Source organism: Octopus bimaculoides, chromosome 8 (assembly GCF_046866305.1).
Source record: "Octopus bimaculoides isolate indiv1 chromosome 8, ASM4686630v1, whole genome shotgun sequence".
In the NCBI taxonomy this organism is placed as follows: domain Eukaryota; kingdom Metazoa; phylum Mollusca; class Cephalopoda; order Octopoda; family Octopodidae; genus Octopus; species Octopus bimaculoides.
In genome coordinates this window covers 33,986,780-34,011,779 of record NC_142935.1, presented here as the reverse complement: position 1 = coordinate 34,011,779, position 25,000 = coordinate 33,986,780, and positions in this window count along the sequence as shown.

The window sequence follows — 25,000 nt, the reverse complement described above, 5'->3', positions numbered from 1 at the left end:
TATGAAAAAGATTGAATACAATAATTCATATATCTAGTATTATTGTTCAATTGACTAACATAAATTAACATAATGTTCTTGGTTAGATTCTTCGCATAACTGTATATTCCGTAGTGTTGACCTTTTAACCAAGTTCAACGCCACAAACTGGCGATAAATACATGTAAAGTAAAGCATGCGATATATTTTCTGTCTTATACAAGTAGATTTAAACAGCAGTAAATAAACGACTAAATCTCTACAAAGTTCAGTTTATATCCACGAAGGATCTGTGCTCACTCAGCTTGAATGATGCCATTATACACATATATATACCATCCTGCATCCGGCAAAAGGCCAATTCACAAACAATGATGAAGCCTATAGACGTGCTATGTATTTTTGCTATTTCCAGTGTTATAACAACGGCTTCTGGAGTTCAGAGCTGCTTACTCTCGTCACCTACTCAAGTATTATCATTTCGTTCATCGCAACTCCCATTAATCGTGTCGATTCTGTTCCTTCCGGAATATCTGCCTTCAGAAACTCAATCCATGCACCTCATTTAAGAAAGCTGTTGAATTGCAAATAGCGAGTGCAAATTTAAGATCACAGTTCGAAATGCTTTCGAAAGCTGTAGGCAATGCTACTTCCACACTACCAAAATAATAAAGCTTATATTTCAACAAATATTACCTTTCAGTTATCGTAATCTGATACAGCCACTTTTGCTTCCACAGCATTCGTTTACCACCATGAGATCTTATTCATAAAATTCCAAGTGCGGCACGTTGTTTTGTCTTTTATTTCGTCCATTTACTTTTCCACCTGTTTGAATAAGGGTATTTTAAGCGAGGATATTACCCGAATGTATCCCACGTAGTCACACTCGGTTCTTCCACATATCCTTCTTATATTCGCATACAAATATATACACATACGCAAACCCATATGCACGCACATACGCATATGTATATATGTTTATCTATATTTCTATGTATATCTCTCTCCCTCTGTATGTATGTAGGTATGTATATATTTACACACACGCACACACACGCGCACACACACAAACACACACACACCCACACACACACACACATACAGACACACACACACACACACACACACATATATATATATATATATATATATATATATATATGTAATGTACTGTTCCATGATAGAAAATTCGTCAAAAAATGTACGCCATCAGGTGAGAGATAAATATTATTTATCTAAAAGGCGCAATACATGTCTTTAAATGCTACTAAGAGTTTCATATGTTAATAAAGCTCAAACATGTTCTTGACGCTCAAACCAAATATAACAAAGGAAGAAAATTGAATAATAGAAGTAACACGAAAAAACTAAGAAGGCAGCATGTAGAAAACGAAGAAAGTAAACAACGGAAAACGAAAACGCAAAAATTAAAAGTTAAAAAACAAATAGTTAAAAACTATCCTCCGTAGATCTTAAATAATAAGGCTGGGGAAAAAAATCAAGTCAGAGAGGAATAGGCGGAATTTTTCAATTCTTCAAAATATATTTATACATGTGTATGCATGAATTGATAATTTTTCTGACCTAGAATTCAATAGGGAGTTAGAGATCTTAGATCTGAACAGGATCTGTGCTCTTTCAGCCAAACAAAGTGGTGTTTCGTTATCTTTCAAAGTCTATACGTAGCTAGCCAACTTAGCAGCTTTTCTTTTGTCCCTAAGTCGGGAAGAAGTTAGGTGTTCGGCATAGCGATTTTTAAATTCACCTTGACATAATTCAATATAGGATTATCAATTCTAATATCATTTAGGGTTACAGTAACTTCTGCCTCAATTATGATTTAATAATTATGATTTAATAATACATCGTTGGTCAAGTGGATAGGATCCTGGGTTGCGACAGTTGCAACTGGATTTAGGGTCTTGGCATTGATCACGTGTAATGATACTCCTCATATTGCGGTAGCAGCTATATGATGATTTCACAAAACACCTATTAAATACTTTTCTGTATCTGTGAGTTGCTGGAAAGAGTTTGTCTAGGAGGGACAGTTATATTTTACCTATGTTAGTTTAGGCAGAATGGTATACATATAATCTTATATGTATAACGTTCTGCCTAAACAATGGATTTCAAATACAATATCCCTGCATTCACTCTCTGTTTCCTATCTTATCTAAATTAACTATTGCTTAACCATCCCCTCACACCGACTCCGATGAAGGGATATAAGAAATATCCTGGAAACAGCTGTAAGGCCTATTTATAAATGTTCTCTAATGCACAGAGCCTTGTTTTTTTTTTATCTCACTACGAAAAATAATCCTTTTATATATATATATATATATATATATATATATATATATATATATATATATATATATATATATATATATATATATATATATACACACACACACACACACACACACACACACACACACACGCAAACACACACACACACACATATATATATATATATATGAGTACAGAAATAGAACTTCTCAATCTTAGAGCTCTACCTAATGAACATAAATTTTAAACATAGATGAGGAAATCTATATTTCCGAAGGGCCTGAGAGACCTGAATGGGGTGGATGTAGGTGTCTTCAAAATAAAACTGTACATCTTCCTGTCAACTGTCCCAGATGAACTAACTTCACGGCAGGAGGTGCAGATGAGGGCAGCTGCATCAAACTCTCTCATGCACCAAATGTCAATTCCTGAAGTAAAATTCGTGAAGTAAAATTATGTAGCAACACCAAATGGCGGTGCCCCAGCATGGTCACATTTCATGAGCTGAAACTAGATAAAATGAAAAATGAATTAAATTAAAGAATCATTCACATGGTCAATGCTTGGAGACGGTTTTTAAAGTGTGGAAAGCGTGTGAATCTGAAGAAACCAATTCCCTATAACGCTGGGAAAGTCAAGCGAATTTCTTTATAAACTACGAAAAACAGGTCATCGAAGAAAATGCATTGGATAACCCCTTCCTGAAGAACAATAAACCAAAACACCCACACAGAAATGAGCCCACACTTTTCTAACACAAACCACAGACGATCTAGGGGACACAAATCCACTGACCTAACCTCTCTTACGCCGAAATATAACTTTCAAATAACAATAAGGAATTCAGCCTACAATAGAAAATCTGATCGTAATCCTCAAGGCACCCTACATACAAATCAAAGGATCCATCGAAAACTCCCGACTAACATAAACTTTCGGGGACCAATACTCACCAATCTACACCCATCATCTCACAATCAACGGGAGAATTTACCTCTGAGAATTAACCCTCAACGCCGATACTTCAAGCATTCAACTAGACACAACCTAACTAGACAATATAACTTCTCCCTCCACCCATATTACAATATTAAAAATAAATTTAACCCAAACCACACCAACCATAGAAAATACAACAGCCCACAGTACAACCATAATCTAGTCCGCTACATAATCACTCCTCCACAAACATACTACCACAGACACAGTTTACACCCATTTTCTCATCAGCAAACCAAAACACAATACATAATTTCTACAACAATCCACCTACTACAACCATCCTTTTAGACCTAAATCATAGAAACAGATATGTGAAATGGAACGAAATATACAAGAGCAACCGAAAATAATCAACTTTCAAAGAAAATCCTACGTATTAAACAAACAAAAATTCTAGCAAGAGGTTTAAAATTTACACGAACCTCTCGCAGATCGAACCCGAATGAAATTAAGGATAACACTATGGATTTCTGCCGATAATTATACCTTACAGAAGCACTTCACAACTACACCAGCGAAAATGACTCAATAGTAATGATCAAAGTCGATTACTGTCCTACAAAAGGAAGAAATAAAGCACTTGATGCCTTTTGTGAACACATTACCAATTTCCTGTTTAATACCCTACAAAAACAAAGAATTAAATCCATCCTTAACGCAAATAAATTAGTAAGAGGAATTCTTGGAATAAAGACGTCATCCCCTTTTGCACATCCAGAAAGAATGGTAGCCTCGATAACGTGTGACATCATTTTCTAAATAATGCTCATCTGTTATGTTCGGGTTAAAATGGCATCAACATCAAAAATATATGAATTTTCATGGGAGTTATGGCCGTTATGCAAAGAATATAATTTCCAAATTTCATAAAGATCCATTCAGTACTTTTGACGTAGTTTTGGTTAAGAAAACAAATGACTAATGTGTGTGTTTGTGTGCATGTGTATGTGTGTGTGATGGGTGTATATATGTATAGATATCTGTATGCATGTATATATGTATATATGTATATATGTGTACATATTACATGTACATCTATATATATATATATATATATATAGGAAAATGTAAAAAAGCCAGAATGCTGAACTGAGAGCATAATTTAATTAAGATTTTTTCTAACCGGTTTTCATTGCGATGAAGCAAATTATCAAGAAGAAGGAGAATGAAAATGTTTTTTTACAAAGAAGTACAAAAAAGTACAAAATGAAGAAAATTATATATAAAACAATAATATATAAAAAAAAATAAATATACCCATACATTATATTGTCTTTGAGCTTTTGTAGTTCAATAGTAGTTCATGTATAAATTGGTAGGAAAAATAAGGATGCATGAGAGTTGAGAGTTTTGTTAGGTTTAAAAAAAGGGGTTAAAAGTTTGTGTTAAGCAGGAAATGTGGTGTCAAAACAGGAAGTGTGTGTAAGGGGAGACAAGTGTTTTTAGTTAGAGTTATGAACTCTTTTTTTCAAAACAGGAAGTTTGTGTCTGTTCATAGAGAAATAAGGTCACTGAGGGGTGTGTGTGTTAAGAAATGGTTGGAATTTCTCTATGAAAAGATTCTCCTTGTTGATTCTTTCTTGTGTGGAGATTCTGTCTTTACATTGATAGAAAGGGAATATAATGAATTTAGGGTTTTTGTTTCTGGCGCAAGAGTCTATGTGGCCACTGAGTGGAATTTGGCGGTATTGAGGGAGGTTTATTTGTTCCTTATGGACAGCTACTCTTCTACGTAATGGGAGGCTCGTCTGTCCGATATAGAAGTTTTGGCAACCTGCGCAAGTAAGGACATAAATGAGGTTACTCGAGGAACAAGAGAAATTGTTTTAATTTTAAACTTTGTTCTTCGTTTGAAGGTAAATTCAGAGCCTTCAAGTAGGTAAGGGCAGGTGCCACAATTAGGGCGTGCACATTTTTTAACTGATGGGGGTGGAAGTGGTGTATGTAGTTTGGAATTGGTTAATAATGTTTTCAAAGATTTGTGTTGCCTTTTGCATTTAAGGACTTTGTGTGTATTAATGATATTGTTCATTTTCGGGTCTGTGGTGAGTAAGGGGAGGTTTTGTTTAATTGTTGTGAATGCTTCGATCTTATTGGGGTTATGGGTGGAGATGTATGGAAGTATTTTGGGGTTGGGTGTGTTATTATGTTGGTTGGTTTTTAGTGTGTTTTTGTCAAGCTCCTTGGCACGTTTTATTCCAAGATCTATGAGTGTGGAGGGATATTGGCGTTGTAACAGTGTTTGTTTGAGATCTTGTAAGCGTATTTCTCGAGTGGTAGGGTCAGAGACAATGGTGCAAATTATTTTAGCTAAATTAAAGGGGATATTTATCTTGGTGTGTTTTGGGTGGCATGAGCTAAAAAGGAGGTATTGTTGTGAGTCTGTAGGTTTGTGGTAGATGTCGGTTGTGATTTGGTTATTAGGTGTTTTTGAAAAAGAGAGTTCATAACTCTAACTAAAAACACTTGTCTCCCCTTACACACACTTCCTGTTTTGACACCACATTTCCTGCTTAACACAAACTTTTAACCCCTTTTTTTTAACCTAACAAAACTCTCAACTCTCATGCATCCTTATTTTTCCTACCAATTTATACATGAACTACTATTGAACTACAAAAGCTCAAAGACAATATAATGTATGGGTATATTTATTTTTTTTATATATTATTGTTTTATATATTATTTTCTTCATTTACTGACTTATATATATATATATATATATGTATATATATATATATATATATATATATATATATATATATATATATATATATATATATATATATATATATATATATATATATATAGTTTTAGGGAAAATAACCAATTTTCAAGAACTCATCGATGAAAATCCACTATCACATATAGAAAAATTAATAATTAAAAGCACAATAAATGAGTATAATATAAAGTAAAGTAAATATCATAAGATAAATATAATAAAAAGATTACACGTGTTTCATAACCAATTTTCAAATAGAAAAGAAATTTAAATCGATTAAAATCACTTTGCTAAAGATTTTCTACTATTTGAAAATAATATGTATTCTTGTTTTTATACTATTCATTTGGTTCTTTATAGATTATTTTAATAGATAACTTATTTAACACTATATTATTTAGGAGTTATAGTTTCATTTCAACATAATATTAGAACTTCGATTGGAATAGTGTTGATATATTTTCGATAATTTTTGATTAATATTATTTGATTAATTATTAATCTTTATAGTTTATAATATCGTTAAAGTTTTTTTTAAATCAAAACTTTGTATATATATATAAAGTTTAACCTTTTATTCTTAATAATTTTTTCTTTCCTAATTTTTTCATTCATAATTTTTTCCATTCATAATTTTTTCATTCATATTTTTTATTATTACGTTTGTAGAAATAAATAATCTTGTATTTTTCTATTATTCAATTGATCTTTAATCATAATTAAATAAACGTCTTTAGCTTTAAATAGTATAGCTTTAACTATTACACCGGTTAAATATGTACTAATTTTATCTTCATTATTATTTTAAACTTAAACTTCGTTCAACTTGTATTTAAAACAATGATAATTTAAAACAATGATAATTTAGGTAAGATGTTTTTTGTATATAATATACATGTTATTATTATGGATGAAGGGATGATTATTGAATGGTTATTATTTTGATATTATGATATTTTTTTAATAATTTTTCTATCTTTATATAATAAGTATATCATATTAATTCATTTGGTACTTATTGTTGGTTGAGATATATATCTAATTATTGTTCTACTTACGATCTGACGAGTAGCTATATTTTTGAATAGAACTTATTTTAGATAATTTCAATTGATTTTAATCGATTTAAATTTCTTTTCTATTTGAAAATTGGTTATGAAACACGTGTAATCTTTTTATTATATTTATCTTATGATATTTACTTTACTTTATATTATACTCATTTATTGTGCTTTTAATTATTAATTTTTCTATATGTGATAGTGGATTTTCATCGATGAGTTCTTGAAAATTGGTTATTTTCCCTAAAACTATATATATTTTATATATACTTTATCTATAAGGCTCAATTTAATTTTTTATAAATTGATTTTAATTGAGTTTTTTACCTGTAATTTTGGATTTTGTCCCTAATAATATTATTATATATATATATATATATATATATATATATATATATATATATATATATGAATATATGTATGTATTATTTGTTTATGAATATATGTATACGTATAAATATACGTATGTATAAGTTGCGATGTTCTATTAATAATTTATTTTTAATATGATGTATCGAAATAGCTGAATCGTTTTATATCACACAAGAGATTAATAGCACAGCCCAGACTAAGTTATAATTTCCTATGATTATTCGTTTCATCATTATATAAGTTGAGATGTACTCCACTGAGTTGATATGTATATATGTGTGTGTTGATATGTGTGTGAGTGTGTATGTATATATGTATATGTATGTGTAGGCATGAATGCATGTATACATGTATGAATGGTAACATGTATGTATGCTTGTATATACACAAACATATACATATTTATCTATGTGTAAGCGTAATGCATACCGCATTTCAATTTAGACAGCTATATCTGCATCATACTAAATGATAATTCACATTAGAAAACCGTGCTCTAGATGTATTTTTTTCTTTGTTCTGAAGGAAAGATTCTTCTTTGATTTGTGTTGAAAACACTACATATATTTTAAGACAGAATGCACATCATTGCATCAGTGGGACTCTGTAACATTAGTCACGCTTGTTCCGAGTAACAGATCGGTCAACAGAAAATCGCTGTCTACACTTAAGAAAAATATTTGAATTACTTATTCACTAACGTTACGGAATTATTTGTGTTGTTAAAATTTTGCATAGCGTAATTCAAGCATGATTAATAGAAAAAAAAAGCCAGTTGTGTGGTAAAGTAAATGGTTATACATTTTACATTGTTATGCAACTGATGATACAAATTTCGTTGAAGCATGTGAGAAAGGGAGGTACACGTTATTGAGAAATCTCAAGGAAAAGATACATCTATTCCCATGGGTCACTGCCTTTCTCAAATCATAAACCTTTTCACATTTTACTAGTCGCGGCAAAGTTTCGTACGACTATTTCATAAACGACCTAGTTATCATCAGATTTCACTAAGATAAAGGCCATAAATTATGTCTCCTATGTCAGCTACTTTCTCCTTTCATATCAAACGAACTCTTTGCGATCCAAAACCCTCTTTCCCTTTTTAACACGTCTAGCATATTCATCAACTCCATTCTTAAGGCCAATGTATCCCACATGTAATTTGATTATTCCCCACAGTCGTCGAACCTGTACCGAACACGCCATCTAATTCCACTTCGTCCGTTTCCGCCGTTTCAGTGTCCCTAATCATGACGTTGAAACACAGTTAGGTAGAGGGATTTTATTTTTATTACAGCACGGTTGCCCTCCTCTATCCGAGTTACTGTTTCCCATTCACGAAAAATCGACTGCATCCCTTCATACCAAGCAGATCCCTTTCCCCATATCTAGCGTACACACGTTGTTTACCTGCTTTAATTAAACTGTGCTGCCCCCCAACGTCTCACTTTTCTCCACCCCAGCTCGAACCTCTTATAAATAAATACCCGGCTTTCTAATCCGTAGATTCTTCTCTCTGCTTCTGCTTTCCTTTAGTATGCCACCATCACAGTAGAATCCCAGATCCACCGTTCATTTTAGGGTTTCTTTCTTTTGTGTAGCCACCAACGCGAGAATGCCTTCAGTTGATATCATGCGATATAACTTATATTGAACAAACGAGCTACCGCAACTTCGAAGATTTGCTATGCATCACAGACATATGTACTTGGTTACGAGTAAACTGTCTCTTCGAGTTTCCACTTCACGGGCATATGGCGTAGTAGTTGAGAGTGCGGGCTACTAACCCCAATATTCCGAGTTGTATTGCAGGCAGTGACAATAATAATGATAATAATAATAATAATAATAATAATAATAATAATAATAATAATAATACTAATAATAATAATAACAACAACAACAACAACATTGAAATATACCTTAGGAATGAGAACCTATCCGTCAAATGTAAATAATGTAAATAATGTACATATATATTGTTAAACTCACTCGCTCGTACTTACAAAAACATACATACATACACGCATACATAAATACATACATACATGTATCAGTCTGTGTACACATTCAACCAACGTGTTCACAAATAACCACAACTTTTGTACAATTCTCTAATCATCCTCTATTAATATATTGGCAAAAAAAATTATAATATTAGCTACTCTTTTAGGCAAATTTTAATTACAATGAAAACAACTGATTGTTACTCATGACAAGCTATTGGCATATAGATTTGTTCCTAAAGAATTGCCGGTCTTCCACTATCCATGACTTGTCCTCAGCAGCCCGTGTCCCACTCCTCAGCAGCGCGTGTCCTCCACTACCCATGACCTTGTCCCCTCTTCTTCCCTCTACCATCACCAACCTCATCATCCGTACACCCCGTATCTCCACCATCTATTTCCTTCTCAAAATACGCAAACCCGACAACCCTGGCCGCCCCGTGTTTCCACCTGTAAGTGCCCCACAGGAACTATTTCAAAATATCCCGACCTCATCCTGACACCCCTAGTTGCTGCCCTCCCATCCGATATACTTGACACCAACCTCACCCTTCACCTCTTCAATTCCTTCTCCTCCACTCCTGGCCCCTCACGCCTCCTCTTCACTTTCGACATTAAATCCCTGTACACGGTGATCCCCCACAATGACGGAATCCTAGCCCTCCAGCATTTCCTCGACCTTCACCCCGACTACCCATCCAGTACCTCCACCCTTCTCCGTTTAGCAGAACTGGTCCTCACCCTCAACTGCTTTACATTTGTGCGGAGGGTTTACCAAAATGTGTCTGGCGTCGCTATAGGAACGAGAATGGGTTCCAATTTTACCAAATTATTCGTTGGTTACATTGAGCCCCAAATATTCTCACAATTCTCCGGACCGGTTCCAGAGCCACACGGTCGCTATATAGACGACTGAATAGGCGCCATCTCCCTATCCCGTGAACAACTCTCCAGTTTCATCTCTTTCATTTCTAACCTTTACCCTTCTCTCCAATTTACTTCTACCATTTCTGTAAACTTCTTGGATATGTTTCTCTCCATTGATCTCCCCTCCCACACTGTCACCACCTCCGCCTTCTTCAAACATGCCGAATCCCATCTATACCTCAACTTTTCCTCCACCCATCCCTCCCACAGCAAACGGGCCATCCCTAGTTCCAGGTCTTCCGCCTCCGACGCCTGTGCAGCCGAGACCAAGATTTCGGGACCTAGTCCCAGTACATGACCCGCTTGTTCATGCGTAGTGGATACCCATCCACCCTTGCCCCCAACCGATTCCCCTTTTCCCTGCTTTTCCACCCCATCACCCTACCCTAACGTCGGAGTATTCTACGGCCCTTCCCTCGCCTCCACCTAGATCCCACCACCCTCCCTATTTTCTACAATCCACCCTTGCTCTCCTTTAAACACGCCCGTAACCTATGACATATACTGGTCCGTAGTAACCTCCCTCCAATGCGGCTTCTTCCCTTGCTCTAGATCCCATTCCCCCCCCCCCTGTACTTTCATCCCTAATACACCTCTCTCACAGGATCTAACCAGCACATCCTATACATTAGGAAACCCTTCTTCTGTACTTCTTCCAGCCAAATTTACTGCGTCAGATGTAATCTCTGCAACAAAATTTACGCTGGTCAGCCGACTGGTTCACCGATCATCTACGAAATGTTCGTCTGCGTACGAACATCCCCATCGCGCATCGTTTTCGCTTGGCCAACAACTCTACCTCAAATATTAACGTCTTCGGCTTTGCCTTACACAATGGATCCACCATTTTTACTCCAAACATACACCTTTCGGATTAAACACAATCTCCACTTTGCAGTGACAGTCCCTACAAATTCTTTACAGGATAACTTTTTATCTTATTTTCACTCATTCATTATTTCTATTGATTTTTTAATAACATTTATTCTTTATTATCGATTTTTTATCGTTTTTTTCTTTACTTTTATTCGGTTATTTTTTATTCATTGTTTTATTCGTTTTGTCTTACTCATGTATTTGTTTATTTTTATCCTCTTATTTTATCTATTCAGTATTTTCTTTTTTTCATCTTTGTATTTTATTTCATTTGTTGTCTATTTTATTATTTTATTTTTATATAATTTTTATTTGTTTAATTATTTTATTATTCATTTTTTATTCAATCTTATATTTTAATTTATTTAATTTTTTATATTTTAATTTATTTAATTTTTATTATATTTTAATTAATTAATTTTTATTACATGTTACTTTGTATCATTTTATGTTTTATTTTATCATTTTGATTTTATATTCATTGTTTTTATTGATGTGTTGATACAACCTTTTCCCTTTATGGCCTTATTTTACCAATTCGTACTCATTATTTGTATTATTTCTACTACGTCTTATTCGTATGAATATTTTATCTCTTATTCCTATACCACACACCAAACACTATACATCATACACCACAATCCCTCTCCATTTCACCCACGCACATATACGCATAAACACGCACACGATCGCACACACATCATCCACAACACGATCTACATACAACACACGCACAGCGCATGCACATACGCACATATACACACATATACACGCACGAACATACACTTACACTCGCACACGCTACAGAGTGGGGATCTATTTTCAAACGGGGGCCACATTTTTCATTAATGGTTTACGTAGTGTTTTTGGTACGGAAAGACTTTCAAACTTCGTATACTTATCTAATGTGTGTTATAGAACAGAAAAATATTTTTGTATTCGAATTTATTTCATGTAAAAAATTGTCTTATTTCGATAATTTCAACCAATCACTGACAAGTATTCAGTTGTTTACATTTACTCCTTTGGCTGATGAAGCGATGTAAAGCGTATTTAATCTCCATACCTTCGTTTTATTTGCTTTTTCCATTTTAAATTTGCTTTAATCCTAACCCTAACCCTAACCCTAACCCTAACCCTAACCCTAACCCTACGGTTAGGGTTAGGGTTAGGGTTAATTGTTTCAGAATCGTTTGTTTATGTAGTCGGCACTTAATGTATATCGGCTGAATGGACGTCAGTGATTGGTTGAAATTACAGAAATACGACAACTTCAACATGGAATAACTTATGGATTTCTTTTTTTTTAAAGAAGACTAAGAGAAAAAGATGTTTTATATGACACATTCTACCAGTGTTCCAAGTTTCAAAGTGTTTCGTTAATGAAAAATGTGGCCCCTGTTTTAAAAAAAGATCCCAGAGTGGTACACTGAGATAAGTAAACACACATTTATACAGTGAGAGAACGCGTGATAGAATGACGTTCAAAGATAAACACACACCCATACATGTGTACACACACATGCCAATACATGCACACACCTCCACCATCACCCTCATCAATTTACACAGTCACCCACTTCCAGTTACATACTCTTCCGACAACAGTCCCACGCTCCTCCTCACTCTCTGTCCCTGTCACACACGCAGGCAGAAATGAATGCAGGCACACACACATACATGCACACACACACAAACACGCATAAGTAAACACACATGCACGCATACATACACACGGTTACCTATAAGCAAAACCACACGCACGCACGCGCACGCACATATACCACCGCACACGCATCACACACCCAACACACATATGCGCAGGCATACATGCACACACGCACATACACGTAAACACTCTCACACGCACACACACAGAGGAACTGACATACACATACACATACACAAACCAACCCACGCGCATACACACACATACACACACGCACACAAATGCACGCACCCGAACACGAACGCACATATACTTCCAAACAGTCAACACATACACAAGACACGCATACACGCAGACACATACATACACACACATACATTGAATTACACATGTACTCACACACACATACACACACATGCCCACACGCACACACGAACACACACACACTCACATACACAGACAGACAGATAGAAAATCAGAGTGACCGAGAGAGAGAGAGAGAGAGTCGGACCCACACGCATCTATACACATGTTTGCACACACATACAAGGATTTGCAGTGTACGTACACATTTCACCACACCCATCCACATACCCTTCGGACTGCCACTCAAACACCCTTCTATTGCCCCAACTACTACTGACCATCCCATCTTCGCACTTGTGCAAAAACACCCTAGCACCCATACATACACCTGTCACCATGGCCGCTGATCTATCATTACAACATTCACAGATATACAGAGATTACTCACATAAGCACATGTTAGCAGTTAAATACACACGCAACGCACGCAGTTACCGCCACATGCACACACGCTACCACGCACAAACACGCATTCACTCAGTTACTACTACACAACTGACCAAACACACACACGGTTTCATACACACACACGGTTTCATACACACACACACACATGTCACTACCACCACACGCATACACACACATACTCAGTTATACACACATATATATCATAGATGTGTATACGTGTATATATATCTATGATGTATATATGTACACATAAATACAACCCACTACACATACATACATTCATTAGTTACATTATTTGCAATTGACAGATATTTGTTCTCATCTTGTTTGTTTTTATATATATGCATATATAAATATATGTAGAGGCGCAATGGCCCAGTGGTAGGGCAGCGGACTTGCTGTCATAGGATCGCAGTTAGAATTCCCAGACCGGGCGTTGTGAGTGTTTATTTAGCGAAAACATCTAAAAGCTCCACGAGGCTCCGGCAGGGGATGGTGGCGAACCCTGCTGTACTCTTTCACAACATCTTTCTGTCACTCTTACTTCCTATTTCTGTTGTGCCTGTAATACAAAGTGTCAGCCTTGTCACACAGTGTCACGCTGAATATCCCCGAGAACTACATTAAGGGTACATGTGTCTGTGGAGTGCTCAGCCACGTGCACGTTAATTTCAGGAGCAGGGTATTCCGTTGATCGGATCAACTGGAACCCTCGATGTCGTAAGCGACCGAGTGCCAACAACAACATATAAATATATGCATATAATTATTTTTTACATATATATAAATATATATATACGTTTGTTGTTATACATATATGCATATGCATATATATTATCTCTCTCTCTCTCTCTCTCTCTCTCTCTCTCTCTCTCTCTCTCTCTCTGTATATATATATATATATATATATATATGCATATAGGAATGCAGAAAATGGGACAAGAACGCAAAACATCCAGACAGATGATACGAAAAAGGGACAAGAAAAGCAAGTACGGGTCACATTATGTGTTTGTGTGTATGTGTATACATAACTCGAGTTAAGTATAATCTTGACAATGTTTTATGTACACGCACATCTGTGTGTATGCATATACATTATTGATAATACATGGATGACTGTATATATGTATAACAAAATATACAATAATTAATAATAACTTTAAATAGGTTTTAGGCAAGACTTCTTTAAGTGAAAGAAATATTGTATACACATGCTTCTGTTATTATTTCTTGCGAATCTTTTCTCCTTGGCTGCCACATTTCAGTTTCTTGGATTTCTGTTCCAATTGACTTCATATTTGTTGTATTGCTAGAGGTTTGTATGATAATCAATTATATGCAAAATATTTTTAGCATCACTTACTAAATGAGGAGTCAATATCTTTTAAAGTTTCCAAACGTTGGGTAATTTTAGTCAGTCGAAACACATAGGCATAAAGATGCATGTTTCCATAGTAACAAGTGAAGCTGTTACCAACTCCTTACTCACGTGATAATTTTTTCCTTATAAAATGCTTAAGACACATAGACGGTCATGAGAGGTGCTAAACGTCTTAGCTAAATAAGCTTCAAGTCACACACTCATTTTTTATTTGTTGGTAGGGGTCATAATATTTGTATTCCTATGTGTAGAATACAAATTCGCAACAAGTTTTTTTAGCATTCTAAGCAAAAACTGCTATGTGGGGTTATATGCGCAAAGCAGAATTTCACCAATATTTTATTTGTTTACAGTTGACAACTTGTGATGGCACGCACAAAATGATAGCTTCCAAATCCTCTTTTTTGACTGTGTAAAAATTATGAAAATTTAAATCTCAGAAACGTATCTTTTTAATTTTTCTAGAAAAAGTGTATTAGCCCCTGAGATCCAGCGTAGACAATTACATCAATACACCAAAGTTTAAAGTTTCACTAACTTTTAATACTTCTACAGGTGCAGCCACACATAAAATATACTTACTTGCAATTTATCCGCCATTCGGATCCATATGAAACTTTCCTACATTGAATAGAGTTATTTTCCACCAACTTTCTAAGAAACGCAGTGAAATAAACATGCATATACAAATATCAGGAAAGGTGAGAGCTATCGAGGACCATTTAATTTTGTAAAATACTTTTGTGTTTCGACCAATAAATATATATCTAACATCGAACCATCTAACAAGCATCACTAAAACGGGTATCAATCCCAGATATATGTGTCAGCATTCGTGTGTGTTTGTATGTATGTACATTCATACAGTGCATACTCATATATATAAAAACACTGATATGTGCGTTCCCAAATCTACTTACAAACACACACACGCACATTTTTGCATATAAGCATATATGTATATAAAGATTTTGCAACTAGCTTAATTATGCCTTTGCAGTGAAAATAGACGAAACTACTTTTCTTACATCTCTTTTCTCTTTTCGTTTTTATTCACCCTCCCAGTATGTTTGCATCTACCTTCTCTTTTTTTTCTCGTGTTTTCTTTTGTGGCAGCGTCTTGATGAGCAAGGGGATACGTTGATATGTTCAGAGGATGGAGATTGCATAGAGACACAAAGCAGGTTTCTTCAAAGCAAGAACTTATTAGTAGATCATACATTTATAATAATGTATACATTAAATGATATATATATATATATATATGTATATATATATATATATATATATATATATATATATATATATATATATATATATATATATATATATATATATATATAATTATATGTATTTGTTTTCTCTTAGTTAATAATTAATTGCGACTAAATAAATTTGATAATAGATACCAGGGTAGCATATATATATATGTGTGTATATGTATATATGTATATATATATATATATATATATATATATATATATATATATATATATATATATATATATATATATATATATATATATATATATATATATATATATATTAATAATAATATGACAACAAAAGAATGAATGGAAACTCGATATTATGTAAATAGTGGAATTTATCTATAAATAAATGTGACAATGAGTTTTATAATGACAAACAATTGTCACTCATATATATATATGTGTGTGTGTGTGCGCGCGCGCGCGTAAGGGTTTCGTTGTATATACGTATGTGTGTAATATATGTATTTGTGTGATAGATGTATATAGTTATTTCTGGAACGTACCTATGCATCTAGAATCTTAAGGGCAACATTTTCGAAATTGTACAGCTGAATGTTTTTTTGTTCTTTGTTGTTTTTTTTTTTTTGGTGGTGGGGTTTAGCAGGAGATATTTGCGCATTATATATTCCTTCTGCAGTTGGAATAAATATTCTAAAACAGACAACCCAGTAGACATAAAAATGTTGAAATACTAACATGCAGTTAGGATTTAAAATCTATATATCTTTATGCATCGTTGATCATTGACATACTTTTGGCACAATAACAATGTTAGTTTTAAATCGAAATCTGCATAATGTTTCAAATAATATTGTCTACGTTGATAGTAACTTTAAATACAGATCAGTGATTTGGAAGAAATTATACAGCGGGAGAAATAAATTCTTCGTTTCAGTAATGCGAATGAAGGCATGTCTGTGGTTTATCTCATGTTCGATGCTAGTATTCATACATTTGGCGACTATATTCCAACATTCCATCCCATCCCACAAATACTGTAACTGAAATTTGCTAAGCAGAAATTCTGGATTGTTCCTGTTCAAGCAGTCTGGTGGTTGGACAGGACCCATCCATCCACTGGACCTAGTTATAACTAATCTATAGTCAGCTTCCAAATGCCGAACGTTTCTCTGGGTTCATGACACCCGACTGAACATATATTCTGTACCTTTGTCACTACTACTACTACTACTACTACTACTACTACTACTACTACTACTACTACTACTACTACTACTACTACTACAAAAATTAGAAGCAATACATTTCTAAATCTCTCAGAGAGACTTAAGCAGTAGTAATTTTTGTAATCAGTGAATGTGTTTCACTGAAATAATATATCTTTGCGTGAGGTTGACAGACTTTTTCAACCAGCTGGTCGTGCTACTTCAGGCTGATGACGAGCAAAGACTCAGAAACATGTCCTTGAATACAGGCTAGGCTAGGTGGAGGAGTTTGTCCCCCCCCCTCACAAACATAAGGACACAGGGAATGTGTCAAGGCCGACAGGAAGCGGCTAAATAGCAGTAGCGTATTCCCTTATTGGGACTGTCACGTTAAGTTGGCAGTATACAACTACTTTATCGCATCACTACTGCTTAAGCCTCTCTGAAAGATTTAGAAATGTATTATTTCTGATATTTATATTATATCTGAATAAAATGTTTGTTCATTAATATGATATATGTACACATAAGCAGATATACTCACGCATAAATGTATGCATGCATTTGTGTACATGCACAAATACGTACATACGTATACACACACATGCATAAATACACACATATGTAGATACATGGCGGTTAAATCGTGATACTTGACAACCTTGCTACCAATTTGGTAGCCAGTCAAATATTACTCTAAATGAAAAAGAGAAAGAAAACAAACACACGCATACGCACGCTCATATACACACACACACACACACACGCGCATTCGCACATGCATACACACGCGTATATTCATTACTAATGACTTATGTAGGTATGTCTTTTTCTCGTGGTATTATTATGTCATCATGTGCCTTTATATTTCTCTGTCACCGTATATGACAAGAGTAACTATTTGTCAATACACTGCAAACCGTCGTCTTTGGAGTCTGTCAATGCTTTGGAGTCAATCGATGATTTGGAGTGAGTGCTTAAAATCATGCTTTACGTTTGAACAAGGTATTTCTACACAGCATTTCCAGAAATCATATTTGATGCGATCGTAAATGCATTCATATATAAGTGAATATATATATAAAATACTCTTTGCAACGTGTACATATTGGGTTAAAATTCCTTTGGATATATAAAAGTCGAAGGCTAACCGTGATGAACGAAACTACACTTCCTGTAAACATGACTGGAGTTCTATCAATGGTATCAATGGAGAAAAGCATTGTTTTCCTCTATCCATTTTAGAAACAACATTCTTCCCAGAGATTATCGTATATTATTTATGTCACAAGAATTTATAAACTTCGAGAGAAATAATTCCTTTTGTAATGGTGGATCAAGAAGCGTATAAATTATTTATTCTATACCGTTTCTTTTAATAATCAACGTCTTGCTTAATGTGTGTAGACTCAGGTATATGTGGCAGAAAATCATCCATGAGTCTATGAAGAAAAGAAATAATAAAAGCCGATAAAATCTTGTAGATATATGCGTAAAATTGCTTTAGGTTCCTTACCTCTTCGTTCATGTGCGCTCGTTGGGAACGATATAAGGTTCAGATTCCTTTTTCTTTTTTTTTTTTTTCGTCTTGGAAAGTGTTAGCATGACATTATCAAAAACGTTCGTGGTTTGCTAGTTATAAAATATCCTACAATGAAAATCCAATTTATTTTAATTTAAGAATTTTTACGATTTAAATTTAAAGCTTGAAATATTGCATGACCTTTTCTAATATTATAATAATTGTTTTATATTTCTTCACTTTACAACTTAATAAGCTTAATTTGATTTTCATGCTTTTATAAATACCTTATCAGATGTAAAATAGAATGAAATAAACACTATATTATATTGTATGTTGCGCATCCAGATAAGAAAATACAAACACCAGTATACATTTCTATATTTGTGCAGAATAACTGTTACACATAAATGAGTATACTGAAAACTATACATTATATATACAGTTTATTATATCCTAGCTATTTCACTTTTTCGTACCTAGATATGATTGAACATTTCTCGACGTTACCTCACGAGATAATTCCCGAATGCAATAAGTCAGCATTCTTGGATGCGTTATCTCTGTATCAGAGAGAAAAATATGAGATGGCAACGATAAACACAAAAGAACTCAGATGAAATCAAAGAATAAAAATAAAATGCAGTATTAGTGGTAGTGGTAGTAGTAGTAGTAGTAGTAGTAGTAGTAGTAGTAGTAGTAGTAGTAGTAGTAGTAGTAGTAGTAGTGGTGGTGGTGGTGGTGGTGGTGGTGGTGGTGGTGGTGGTGCAATGAGAATATACAAAATAATATTGAGTTAAGCCGTTGTCAGAGATGTGCTTACCAGTGGAGAAATTAATGGTCTTTAAGTGAGAATCAGAACAAATATAAAATATGAAAACGAAAAGCATATAATAGCTAATTAGAACTACACTAACTAAGACCACTATATGCATGCACATTTACATATTGATATTTTAAAAGTAATATTATCCACAACCTATTATTGAAGGCTACATTAAATGATTTCTTTTTTTTTTTGTTTTTGACACTACCTCAGATGCCACATTTTGTTTAGATAATACTGAACAAAAAGCGACATAGATTTAATGATATTGAACAAAAACCGAAGAAGATCTATGTAATACATATTATGCAAATTTACATGGTATAATCCCCTAAATCCACTTGGGTGTATGATGGTTCCTATCTCCTGAAAAGCACTGTTCATCTGCAGCCTCATGTTTACCTCTCATATAGCCCACTTCTTACATTATGTTACGAATACATAATTTAGGAGCAGGTTACCTGAACAATATGAATAGTGAAAATATCAAAATCATTCCAGACACGATAATTACACACTTCTGTATCAGTAGATAGATAGATAGATAGATAGATAGATAGATAGACAGATAGATAGACAGACAGACAGACAGAGAGACAGACAGACAGACAGACAGACAGACAGACAGATAGATAGATAGATAGATAGATAGATAGATAGATAGATAGATAGATAGATATCAGAAGAATTAAAAAGGATTAACAAATCCTGCCATGTATCTATAATGAGCCGTGTTAAACGAACTTGGTTAACTATATCAACAATCAGATACTAATAAATTCAAATAGAATTAACATCCACATCAAGGGTAATGTATGTTATAATCATCAATTAAAGGTGTGATTTTTTCCGTTTCTGTTCTTGTTCACACACACACTTAGACACACACACACACACAAACACTCACGTGGTTATTTTGAGGACATTGTAGGTAATCTGAAATTGACGTTATGTTAATAAATTGATGTTTATCTGTTGATCTCTCCATTTACTTCTTTTATGTATGTATGTATGTATATATATATATATATATATATATATATATATATATATATATATATATATATATATATATATATATATATATATATATATATATATATATATATATATATATATATATATTTATATATATACACACATACGCACACATACGTACACACCCTCACACATACATACGGTTGCACTCACACGCACACACCACAAGGACGATTAAAACAACACATACATACTCAGACAAAGAGATATAGGCACACTCTCACGTACACACACCTAACATCCACTCCGACAGAAAAAACACACAATCACACACGCACTCACGAACGCACACACGCACACACACGAACAAACACATACACACACATGCGCACACATATACACACACCATCCTACCATAGATAAAACACACACATACTCATATACACATTCCACAATAAACTCTGGGACCAATAAAAACGGCACAGACACACACACACACACACACACACACACACGGACACAAACACACATATATACACACACACAGAGATGTGCACAAAACCAGTTCCAAAAATCAGTGAACCATGACAGACTAGCTCACAGACCAACCAAAAATAAAAAAAATCCCTTTTAACTATTCCTTCCTCCCACCCCAGCTAGCCAGTCATATTGTCTCTTAAGACAGCAAACATTCCCTCAATACACACAAGAGAAAAAAGCTAGGTCAGTTCCCCCTCAACGAACTCTTAAATATATTGCGAACTCTTAAATATATTTCCTGGGTATATATATACATATTTTACCAAATCCTTTTTGTTATAACAATGTTGTAAACTGTTTCAAACATATTCTTATTATTATTATCAAAGAATGTATATATGTATTTTGATACTTAAACTGTTTCTAACATTTTCTATTATTATCATAGAATATGTATATGTATTTTTCCATATATGTATTTTCATACTTACACTGTTTTTAACATTTTCGTCTTATTATCAGAGAATGTGTGATAATCAGTATGTAACACTACAAAGCTCATAGAAAGCTTTATACTTTAAATATATTCCTCTTATTATCATCAAAGAATGTATATATGTATTTTAATACTCAAACTGTTTTTTAACATTTTCTATTATTCTCAAAGACTTTTGATAAACTTTTTCTAAAAAAGTGAAACCGGTTAAGTGAATAAATATCTTTAAAATAAGTGCATTTTCAAACCTTCTTTCATATATATATATATATATATATATATATATATATATATATATATATAGTAAGGACTGGATTAACCAACACGTTATACTAGTTTTTCAGAAAGTAGAGCATAATTTAAAGGAAAATTGATTGCTAATTCTAGATAGACGATGGAATGACATGTTAATATATAGTACCTCGTATATATACGTTGCCCATCTAGTTCGCAATTGTGAGTTGAAACTATTGCTGCTGATATTGTGTGAAAAGAGAAATACCATATGAAGATGTAGGCATTAAGTGTAACCTTCGTAATCGATTGTGGTCGGAAGCAGATCTCTGAAATAAATCTATCAGTATAGATTTAAGAAAAACGTGTATAAATAACGAAATATAGGACAAGGGATCAAAACCCAAAACTACGAGTTCATTTACATCGCAGTCTCTTCATTTCTGTCTAGTTTGCTTTTTGGAAAGAAAGAGCATAAAGATATCCATGTGTATTTCCTGCATGGGTCTCACAAATGTATTGAAATGTTATAGTGTAATAAACAAAAAGGGAATAACAGAAATGCATGACAAAACGCCAGATATGAATGAGAATTAACAATATTGTAAATAATAACAATTTATAAATATGAACATAAATATATTTAGAGTGCGAAAGAGAAGTTACGCGAATAAACATTATCGTGATAAGATTAAAATCAGATCAAACGACGAGTCAAAAGATTCTAATATTTTATTTTATTTTATTTTATTTTATTTTTTAAAAGTGTTGTTTCATCTTAAAAGCTTCTAATACAAAGCGAAATGAAAGACACTGCGTAATAAGAATTAATACTGAATGACGTCTAAGTTTTTGAAATAATAGCTTACAAAAAACAAAAGCAACAATTCTACATATAGAGGTTTAGAAGAAATAAAGTGCAAATCCATTAAAACCGTGTTGGTGAATAAATTGGTAACGTACGCATTGACCATGTACTTAATAACACTTCAGACTCAGATAATGACAGAGTGGTTTAAATTAAGACACACTTGTAGTGGCTAATTCTCCAAATCAAGATTTCTCTTACTAATTAGTTATCCACATATACATAAAATCCCTGAAGCATTAACAAAATTTTACACACGTGCACACACGTAGACACACACATACACATACACACACAAACACATAAACGCACATATACATAAAAACACATAGACACACAGGCACACACAAAACATAACCATACAGATACACGCACGTATATACGGCAAAAGAGATACACAAGCAGAATAGACGCACGCCAAACAAACACAAAACACTACACAAGAACATAAACACACAGACAAGGCAAAAAGCATACGGATACTAATATACATATACTGAGAGAAGAAATTATATAACACTATGAAATATGTATATTTATGCATACGCACAATTACACATTCTCTGAATGCATTTAAGTATCTGTGTGCATATGCGTAAGTATGAGTTCTCTGAATGCAGGCGTGTATGTATGTATATGCACACGCATCTATAACTGGGCTGTGAATGTGAGAGAGACTACGTATGTGTCGGTGAGGTTCTGTATGTGCTGGTGTGAACAACTCTAACCAAGCTTGAGGTCAGTTATCGACAAATGAGTACAAACAAATGGAGAAACACTTAACTAATTTGTGATGAGGCTATCTTTCAACTGACCAATTAAATGTAAGTGTAAGGTATTATTATCGTTTACATCTGAAACGAAATCGGATTAAAATATTACTATACTCGCATGTATATTCGCATATATACACACATGTTCAGAAAGGGCAGCACAGTTGCAATTACATATACAGCATATAGATATATATGTGTGTGTGCGTATATGTGCGTGTGTATGATTATGTTTTTATGTATATGTATGCATATATGGGTATATCAAATTATGCATCCACGTAGATACACACACCAACGCAAATATAAAATTTCATCAATATACCAAATTTTAAAATGTTCACTTAATTTTCAAATGAGACACAGTTGAGGGCAGCGATGTCAAATTGTCTTATATACAAGATGTGCCATCAAAACTCTTGATTGGACTATATCAGGTGGGGGAGAAGAGCCATGCAAAGAACGTGAATAGAACACAGTATAAAGACGGAAAGTCACGGTGACGCTCCAGCAGGACCGCAGCCACTTGGCTGAAACGCATAAATATATATATATATATATATATATATATATATATATATATATATATATATATATATATATATATATATATATATATATGTATATATATAAGTAAATGTCAAGCGATGAAATGAGTCCACATGTCAATTCACGAATTACAAAGAAAATACGCATAAACATGTATATAAAATAATATCTATATTTATATCTATATGTATATCTATCTCTCTCTCTCTCTCTCTCTCTATATATATATATATATATATATATATATATATATATATATATATATATATATATATATATATATATATATATATATATATATATATATATATATATATATATATATATATACATATCTATATATATATATATATATATCAGTTCAAAAAAAGGAGAAAGACAAAAAACAACAACGTGAAGACGTGATACAGATTGTGTTACTAGACGTTCGGGAAAGGAAAGAGAGAGAACATGACGTTTCGAGCGGAGCTCTTCGTCGGAAGCAAGGAAAGTCCAAAGAAAGGAAAAATGAAGGAAGAGAAAATCGCCACCGATGTCCACGAGGTTATGTAGATATTTATGAAAAAGAAGAACGGAAATGCTACATTTTTAAAAGTAGATATATTTAATTTTTAAAAGTAGATATATTTAATTTTCTTTATATAGATACATTACAAGATTTTTTTGTTTTACATGTTTCAGTTGTTTATAAACCTTATCAAAAACATGTATTTAAATGAAATATGTAGAGAAAAAGATTATTACTAAAATACACGTTC